Source organism: Anas platyrhynchos, chromosome 8 (genome assembly GCF_047663525.1).
Source record: "Anas platyrhynchos isolate ZD024472 breed Pekin duck chromosome 8, IASCAAS_PekinDuck_T2T, whole genome shotgun sequence".
In the NCBI taxonomy this organism is placed as follows: Eukaryota; Metazoa; Chordata; class Aves; order Anseriformes; family Anatidae; genus Anas; species Anas platyrhynchos.
In genome coordinates, this window is record NC_092594.1 from 39850171 (window position 1) to 39859942 (window position 9772).

Here is a 9772-nt window from a genome sequence, read left to right on the forward strand (position 1 = left end):
GGGTGTGGGATTTGAGCGTCTTAAGTGTTTGGGTTAGGGCTTTTAGGCATAGGTCTTCAGGGGTTTAGTGTGGTGGATAGTTTCGGTTAGGTCTGTAGGGGTTTCGAGGATTTGTAGGGTTAGGGCTTGCGGCTTCTTTGTGTAAGGGCGGTAAGGGCTAGGGTTCCAGGGAGTGCTGTTAAATGGAGTTCTCGACAACTCGGCCTCTGATTGGCCGTGCCGGCTGTGCAGGGAATGCTGGTAGGTGTAGTTTTCCGTCACAAGGCTTCCGGTAGGCCGCGTTGATTGCCCAGAGCATGCCGGGAAATGTAGTTCTGGGACTCCGGACGTCCGGGAGGCCATGTTGAGCGCCCAGAGCATACCGGGAAATGTAGTTCTGGGACTCCGAACTTCCGGGAGGCCATGTTGAGCGCCCAGAGCATACCGGGAAATGTAGTTCTGGGACTCCGGACTTCCGGGAGGCCATGTTGGGTGCCCAGAGCATACCGGGAAATGCAGTTCTCGGGGACGAGGGCTGGGGCTAGGGTTAGAGTTTAGGGTGAGGGTTGGGGTTAGGGTTAGGGGTTAGGGTTAGGGCTAGTGAATGCTGGTTCTCTGTGTTTGCAGATGACGGTGAGCGTGTTTAAACTAATTCCAGTTGAAGAAGTTTCAGTTACTTGCTTGGTGACGTTATCCGTTCAACATTAAAAGCTGCAGCAAAAGCAAAAGGGGAGTTTTGCTTCTAGAAACACCACAGGTCTCTTGTCTGCTCTCGGAATGTTTTTGAGATAAACCAGATCTTAAAAAAAAAGGAAAAAAAAAAACCACAGCTGCTTCTTTTGCTCTCTTCCTACTTCCTTGTGCTTTGCCCCTCCCCTTTCCCAGGTGATTGGGTTTGGGTGCTGGGCGGGGCTGAATGCTATATGAGCCCCAGGCATGCTAGCAGAGAGCTCCTTCTGCTTGGGCTGCTCTTTGGGGTAAGTGCTTTGGTTTTCCTTCAGTCAGTTGCAGGGTTCTCTAGGCAGACTGGAGCCTATGGATTTCTGGATTTTAAGTGCTTGGAATTCACTCAGTAGCGGGATGTTTAGTAGGGGCTGCTGGCTCACTGTTTTTTTGGGATGGTGGGATACTCTTCTGTTTTTGAGCTATATTTTAATCTCTAGATGTATAAACCCACTTGTGTAACTCTCCAGAGGACTAAAACCAGCTTGATTGAATGCTACATATGGCTTGGCAGCGTAGATGCAGCATTACCAAGAGACTGAGCAGAGTTGTATCAGAGTCACCTCTTTCATCTGCAAAGGGTAAGTTTGATTACCCCTGCCGAGGCTTGTGTGTGTGCATGTCTTTTTGGCATTTGTGGAGCTCGGTTGTTTTTCTTTGTGTGTGTGCATGTTCTTTTTTTTTTTTTTTGAGGGTCAAACAGTGTGTTTGCTGAGTGTGGTTAGAATGAGGAGGTGGGGAGCTGCTCAGGACTGGAAGGTTTGGTTTCTAGGAGTATGCGGCATCCTTCCTGTGCGACGTGACTAATTGTTGGGCTGGAACGTTCCAGCTTTCGTGTGTCTTAAGCAATGTAGCTTGTGTAGTGTGTGTTGTGTGGCCTGGGCAGAGTTTGCTGTGGTGCAGTGGGCGAAGAATCTCAGTTAGAGCTGGTGAGCAGCTGAAGTACCAGAGCTGGGAAGAGAGAGGTCTTGGAGCAGGTACGCTGTGGCTGTGAGGTGCCTCAGAGTGTGCTTTTCTGTCTTTTGTTTTGTTTTGTTTTGTTGTTTTTTTGCAGGTGCTTTGTGCGGTCGTGGACAGGAAAGGGAAATCCTCGTGTCGCGGAGCAGTGAGGGAGGGTGAGTGTTGTCAGCCTGGTCATCCCTTACCTGAAGCGAAGGGAAGACACTCAGGTGTTTCCCTCAGAGGGTCCGAGGTGAGTCTGTCTGGGATAGAGGAGCAGCGTGGCAGGTGGGCGCTTGCAAGCACAGTGGTTCTTTTGTCCTTTTGTGTTCCCCGGTGGTGTGGATGATGCTGGCCGCTCCTTTCAAGCTTGGACCTAATTTGCAGGTCCAGAGGCAAGTGGAGTGCTGTTTTGAAAGGATAAAAGTAAAGCTGGGGTCGCTTATGTTGTTGAGGGATGGGTGCTACTGCTGGCAGCTGAATGTTTATCTTCTGCCTGTGTTTTTCTTTTGTTCAGGCTGAAATGCAGTGTGCAGTGCAGGATGTGTCAACCAGCTGCCTCTGCAGTGACTCTGGTGCGTGATGAGCAGAGGTAGCTGTTAATTTTGGGGGTGTGGTTGTCACTGAAGTTATTTTCCTACATCCAATAGCGTAAAATTCCAGTTTGCCTTTTAGAGGCGCTATAAGTGGGTAAAGAGAAGAGATGGAAGCATGTGCCACGTGGGGCAGGCAAGCGGCTGAGGTACAGGAGGGGATGAGAGTATGTGATTTTTTCCTGGGGGTGGAATGGAATTGATTGTTTTGGTGTATAGTCTGTTTTGCTCCTAGATCTTTCATTCATTGTAAATAAAAGTTTGAGCCAGTTCCAGTTAGGAATGTTCTAGTTACGACCCAGCAAGTATTGTCCTTTTAATGTTAAAAAAAAGTGCGGCAAAAGCATGGGTGCAGATCTGTTTCAGGTCTTGTGCATCATATTCGGTTGGAGATCGCGTCTGTTTCCATCCTCACTCTTGCAGAAGTCATCTGGGCCGCATCAGGAGCTCTTGCTTGGGAATTGATTTCCTAAGTGTCTTCTTAGGGGGTTTTCAGTCCCCATCCTTCTGGTCTCTTGTCTTGAAGGCAGGCTTTTTAGGCCTCCGTCATCCCAGTTCTGGCAGTTGCTTCCAGTTGCATGTTGTGACATTTGAGTCTCTCCTGGGGTCTGGTGCAGAGCACCTGTTCTGACGTGCTGTTGCCGTAGGGCTTTCTTTTTGGGGGTCACTTTTTCTTGTGCCTTGTGTTGTGTGTTTTGTTTGTAGTGTTTGTGGCGTGCCTGTGTGTGTGTACGTGTTTGGTCTGGAGCTGTCCTGCCTGGCAGTTAGTGATGACAGGTAACGTGGCAGTGCATGGGTGTACTAATACATTGTCTGGACTGTTTTGGTAAAGATATCCAGTCTGCCTCTGGGCACGTACTGAAGGGCAGCTGGCACAGTCATCTCTGTGGTGTTTGGCAGACTGGAGGGGGGAGAGTTGAGCTGCTTGCGAGCAACTGCTCGCATAGCACTTGAACGGTGTGCTTGAGGAGGTCTGTCGAATCTTGAAAGCTTACAGATATGGGGTTTTGAATTTTTTATTTTTATTTCTTTCCTGTCCCCAGTAGAGCGTAAACCTTTGGAGGAACCTGTCACAGGAAAGAGCTCCTTCTGGAACTGTTCAGCACTCGGGAGGCAACTGGGTGACTGGCTTGATCTACTTCTGAGGTGCTGAGGCAAGGAGGCTGCTGTTTTGAAACGATAGTATTGTAAATGGGGTCCCTTTTGTGTTGTTGAGGGATGGGTGCTAATGCTGGCAGCTGAATGATTGATTCTCTTGTGCCTGTTTTCATTTGTTAAAGCTGAAACACAGTGTACGACACGGGACTTGACGACCAGAGCTGCTTTTGGCAAGGTGAGTGATGAACAGATATAGAAGGTAATTTAGGGGTGCAGTTGTCACTGCAGTTACTGAACTACACAAAGTACAGTAAAAATCCTGTTTATATTTCAGGGGTGTTGTAGCTGGCCTAAGAGAGCAGATGGAAGCATCTGCCTCGAGGGGAGGGGAGGGCAGGGCACGGAGGTAAGGCAGCAGACGAGAGTAACTGTCCCAGCTGTGCTGTGGCTTTGGATGCTGCTTCAGCCTATGCTTTTCTTTTTGTTTCACATTTGTCTCACACAGGCTGAGTGGGGCCAAGCTGCACTCTGAAGAGCAGCACGAGAAGGGCGGGCTGGTTGTGAGCTGGATCGGAGCAGAACTGCCAAGTAGCACGAGGTGAGTGCGAAGGGTATCCATCTTGCTTTACAGGTGCCATGGCAGGCTCTCTAGAGAAGTGGTTGAGGATTGGAGAAGAGGTTGCAGATGATCAAGGAGCGACACGTGCAGGGATGGCTTGAAAAGGGTATGGCTGCTTTCTCTTCTGTTTATCAGGTGTCCCAGGCAATGTGGGCTGTGGTGTTAGTCTTTAGAATCGGAACAAAGCAGGTGCTGAAATGCTGCGTCTGTTTGTTTTTTTGTGTTGGGGTTGCACCTTGGTGAGTGTAGGGATGGGTTTTAAGTGGGTGCAGCGGAGGGCCTGGCCCCAGTGTCCTGTAGTGTGTTTTGACCCATCAGCATAGCCTTTTGGTTCTCAGGTAGTGTCGCGTTAAAGGGGTGTAGCTGATTAACCGTTACGGGCCCGGTTGGATTCAGAGTACTGAACCAGTCGGACATTCACCAAAACTGGGGGTCCGTTCGGACATTCACCAAAAACGTAATAACCGCCTGGGGGTCCGCTCAGACATTCACCAAAAACGTATTAACCACCTGGGGGTCCGTTCAGACATTCACCAACAATGCATTAACCGTCTGGGGGTCTGGTTAGATTCAGAACACTGAACTATCACGGATAACCACCCTCACCCTAGTTGCATTAATGAGAGCTATCACAATGCAATCAAGTATGGTTTATTACAGCAACAGGTAATCAGGTTCTTTTGGATTGCCGGTGATAGTGACTATCTGCAAAAGCAAGCTAGTATGCATGAAATACACAGGTGTTATAGGTGTTACAGGTGTTACAGGTGCGCAGCCTAGAAATAAACGCGTTAAAAGGATCAAAGACTCTATAGAGATTTATAAGCAAATATTCAGATCTCACCCAAAGGCGTCCCAATGGGGGGGCAAGAGAGGCTCAGCCCGTCGACTGATCCCAGGAGTCAGGAGGTCCTAAGGATGTTGTATGTCCTCGGGATGGTATCTCCCCTGACGATGGTATCTTCCCTAACATCCCCTCTCTCTTGGGCCAATTTATATTATTTTCTATCTTTTAGGTGGAGCTTGAGTGGCTCTAGTCAAGCATATCTTAGTTATGATTGGTGTAAAGTTTTCCCGTCTCCGTTTAAAGTAATAGGCTCCGAGAAATTCAGAGCGCATGCTCAGTGAGGGGTGGTCGCACCTTGGAGGCGGGTAGCTTTTGGGATGGAGGTGTGTTTTGGTATTATAATGATATTATAATGAGCAAAAAGTACACTAGGGTACAGCATTTGTCAAAACATGACAGGTCTTTGGCTTAGGGTGGCAAAAAGTGCAGCTTTGTGCACAAGAACAATCGAGGCCCCACCTGATTACAGAGCCTAGCCGTGGTGTCTCCACTCCACTCTACGCTCCGTGGTGTTCCTTAGAGCTAGCACACCAAGTTTCCCCAGCGCGATAGCATCTAAGGTTGGGAGCCTAGGGAATGCTCAGATAATGCAGTTATGCCCTACCCTGAAAGCCTCTTCAATGCTGTACCTTTTCCTTAAAAGTATGAATGTTAGTTTTATTTTCCTAGTTACTTCAGGCATTTACACCACAGGTAGCTTACTGAAGTAAGTGATTTTGCCTGCAAGTGGAATGGATTTTTTTTTTTTTTTTTTTGGTGTGCAATCAGTTCTGTGTTGCCTTCAGGGGGCAGTGGCGACCTGGTTCAGGAACGGCACGGCGACCAACCCCAGGCCGCTCGGTCCATCGGCTCACAGACACCAATGTGGTGGATGGCAAATGGCATTTATTGTCGAGTCACATGGGCTTATATACCCGAGGCCCATAGCGTCACTTCCGCTTGCTTACATCACAGACCACACGCTACTGTCCATCAAGGGAGGGGCTCCACCTTTCCGTACATCGTGACATCTTCCGGCCGCCAGACCCTAACTACCCACATTTCCCCCCTCCCTATGCACAACCAAATTAGCTAAAATATAACAATCTTAAGACGTAGACATCATAACTTAACTAAAAAACATAAGGCACAATAACCAGGAGAAAACTAAGAGGTAACTGGTAACGCTGAGTAAATGCACTCTTAAAGTAGTTGTTGGTGTTCTACCAACATAATGTTAACTTTCTCTAACCAACTTTTAACAAACAACACAAGCATATTTAGTATACAAGGTCCAAAGATAAGATCACACAAACGCATTGTAGCCCCCCACCCACGGAGGCCGCTTCGCTGGTGTCTGGATTCTGCCAGTGTGGAACTCTCAGGCTTAGACAGGACGCTTGCTGACTTATTGTCTTCTCATGTCGCCGGGGTATACAGATTACGGGGGTGCCCGATGATCCGTTCCTGTGAACAGAAACTCAGTTTTCATTAGTTTTGTTCTGAAGTTGGGGCGTCGGCTGTTTGGAGCTTCTCTGGCTGCACGAGTTGCCATACCTTCGTGGGCCCTCAGGCCCTGGACTTGCGCCTGGGGGGTGATCACTGTTGGGTCCGTACCCATTAGCCGCTGCAGGCTAGAGCCATGCAGTGTGTGATCCGTCCCAGTTACTTGGGCCAGTTGTCTCATACAGTTGTCCCCCCATTCTCGTTTAAAAATGATCATCCCACCCCCGTCAAAGATCAGTCTACAAGTTTGTGTTATATCAAACGGGAGCATGTCGTCTCCCCTGAAAACACCATCTATGAGGGTGGAGACCATTGCAGAATGAAGCCCTTTATCCACAATGGCTTTAACAATCGCTTGTACATCCTTAGGGTTTGTTGGTGAGTGAACCCTCTGCCCCCCGTCTGTCACCCAGACCAGGAACGCTAGCATGGCCGATAGAGCCAAGATGGTGCACGCAATCTTAATTTTCCTCCAATCTGTGAGAGGAATTTCTCTGCCTCGCGGTGCAGCTTTATTTCGGATGGGGATATTTTGGCTATCTGTCCCCATTTCCTCCTCCGAATTTGAATCGGTATGTGATCCGGAGTCAGAGCTTGACTGACTGCTCACCTCCGAGTTCCGGTACCCTCCCATCGAGTTCCGGCCCCGCCCCCCACCCCTGCGGGCGGGCCGCTCTCTGCCTCGTGGCTCGCCCCGCCGCCATCTCAGCGAGGCGTTTGCGCCACAGGAGCGTTTTCTCGGATGGCCGTTCCGATCGGCTCTCTGCCCCTCTCTCACGCTTCTACCTCCTCCCTGGTCGTCCCCGCAACCGTTCTCTTTCTCGCATTTCCACGTGTTAGTAAAACCTAACATTTCATCCCCGTTCCCGCCGGAGGCTTCTTCACCCAACTCTTCGTCTTCTAGCTCAGCACCGTACTGGGGCGCACATGGCCGTGGTCTCTCCCAGATTTCCCCAGGCTCTGGTTCCCCACCGGCACACCTGGCTTCCTCAGCCGAGCCACCCCACAGCTTCCACAACTTTGATACGACCTTCACAAGGGTTTCCATCTTCCTTGTTGGTCCGGGAGCGACCTCCCCGCCGGGCTGGTCCCGCCGCTCCGGCTGCCGTTCACCCGAATCCAGGAGTTTTCCTGGGTTTCGGCAGTACTTGTTGCCTTCAGGGGGCAGTGGCGACCTGGTTCAGGAACGGCACGGCGACCAACCCCAGGCCGCTTGGTCCATCGGCTCACAGACACCAATGTGGTGGATGGCAAATGGCATTTATTGTTGAGTCACATGGGCTTATATACCCGAGGCCCATAGCGTCACTTCCGCTTGCTTACATCACAGACCACACACTGCTGTCCGTCAAGGGAGGGGCTCCACCTTTCCGTACATTGCGACATCTTCCGGCCACCAGACCCTAACTACCCACAGTTCTGCTCCTAGATTTTTCTTTTTATGTAAATAAAAGATCGAGCTAATTCCAGATGGAAAAAAAAATCAGTTACTTTCTTGGTCAGTTTGTCCTTTTAATATTCAAAGCTGCAGCAAAAGCATGGGGATTTTTGTTTCTAGAAACACCCTAGCTCTCCTGTCTGCACTCTGCATGCTGTTGAGCTAAGCCATATAAATGAATAAAGAAACCACAGCTACTGCTCCTTTCTGATTTTTTTTTTTTTTTTTTTTTTTGTGCTTTCCCCCTTGCACTTTCCCAGGTGATTGGCTTCAGGTTCCAGGTGGGACCTAGTGGTAACTGAGTTGCAGGTATTCCATGACAGAGCTCATTCTGCCTGGGCTGCTTTTTGGGGTAAGCGCTTTGTTTTTCCTTCAGTCAGTTGCAGGGTTCTTTAGGTGGGTCAGAGTCTATGGACTGATGCGTTTTCCAGTAGAAACCGGTACGCATATCTTTTTGAGTTGGTAACTGGTAGGATCTGTCACTGTAAAGCAATCTAGTAGTAGGTGCCTGTATTGCACGCAGCTCTTCCTCAGGTGAGTAGTTGTTATGGCAGTTTTACGGATGGTATGGTGATGTTACTTTGTGTGTTTGCTTTGTGGTTCTGGGTCCCTTCTGATTTTTGCCGAATTACGGGGCTTTCTGTGAGTCTTTGCCTGTATGTCAAATATTATCAAAGTTACAACCTTGCTGTTAAAGTGATGGAGCAGGGTTTAGTTGAAATGTATCATGGAAGCTCCCTGTGTGAGCATGTGTCTGAAAATGGCAGCAGTGGGCACGTAAGGGGTAGTCTGTTTCAAGTTTAGGGACAGTTTGTTATATTTCTGGAGCTTTTGCCTGTGTGTTTTCTGTCTGTCGAGTCTTTAGACCATAAAGCCTTCTAGGCTTTATGTCCTTGAATTTACGTATTAGAAGTACGTTTATGAGGGGTTGCCAGGTACGTTGTTTTTGGGAAACCGTGGGGTATGGTTCCTTGAGTGCATAAGTGCAGTAGTGCCAAGAGAGTGAGCAGGGCCACCTTCTTCATCTCTGCAGAATAAGTCTGTTCGGGCACACTTCTCAGGTAAATGTAGTGAGCAGATGAGGTAAAGGAGCTGGGAACAGAGAGGTATTGCACCGTAGCATGTTGCATCAGTAGTAGTCAGCGTTGCGGAGGAGGTGGGTGTCAGGGCTGGCGTGCTAGTGAATGCTGGTTCTCTGTTTTTGCAAGTGATGATGAACCTGTTTGACGTAATTCCATTTGAAAAAGTTCCAGTTACTGGCCTGGTCGTGTCGTCCTTTCAATGTTAAAAGCTGCAGCAAAAGCATGGGGATTGTTGCTTCTAGAAACACCACAGGTCACCTGTCTGCTCTCTGCATGTTTTTCAAGTAAAGCAGATCTTAAAAAAAACAAAAACAAAAAAAAAAAAACAAAACAAACAAACAAAGAAAGAAAATAATAAAAAACTGCTGCTGCTGCTGCTCCTGCTTTCTTTCTACTTCCTTGTGCTTTGCCCCTCCCCTTTTCCAGGTGATTGGGTTTGGGTGCTGGGCGGGGCTGAATGCTATATGAGCCCCAGGCATGCTATCAGAGAGCTCCTTCTGCCTGGGCTGCTCCTTGGGGTAAGTGCTTTGTTTTTCCTTTAGTCAGTTGCAGGGTTCTCTAGGCAGGCTGGAGTTTATAGATTTCTAGAATTTTTAAGTGCTTGGAATTCACTTAGGAGAGGGATGTTTAATAGAGGTTTCTGGCTCACTGTTTTTTGGGATGGTGGGATACTCTTCTGTTTTTGAGCTATATTTTAATCTCTAAATGTATAAACCAGCAGTAGGTAAACATTAGGAGGAACCGGTCAAAGGTAACAGCGCTTTCTGGAACCGTCAAGTTCTTGTTCGGCAACGTAGTGACTGGTTTGATCTACTTCACAGATGGAGAGGCAAGTGGACTGCTCTCTTTGAAATAATAAAATTGAAAACATAAAGTTTGTCAAAGATGGCAGTGCATGTTTGCAGTCTGTTTATTGCTTTTGCCAGTGGTAGATAACATTTATAAGGAATCGGTGAAAGGAAAGAGCGC

At 48.5% G+C, this 9772-nt stretch overlaps 1 long non-coding RNA gene across 1 annotated transcript; it reads left to right on the forward strand.

The window, feature by feature from the left end:
• Window positions 1-821: 821 nt before the first annotated feature.
• On the forward strand, window positions 822-8073 carry LOC140003002 (uncharacterized). The gene is made up of 7 exons (XR_011810870.1): window positions 822-956; window positions 1173-1283; window positions 1757-1817; window positions 3278-3421; window positions 3515-3567; window positions 3964-4057; window positions 7982-8073. It is a non-coding gene; the product is annotated as an uncharacterized lncRNA (long non-coding RNA).
• Window positions 8074-9772: the final 1699 nt, after the last annotated feature.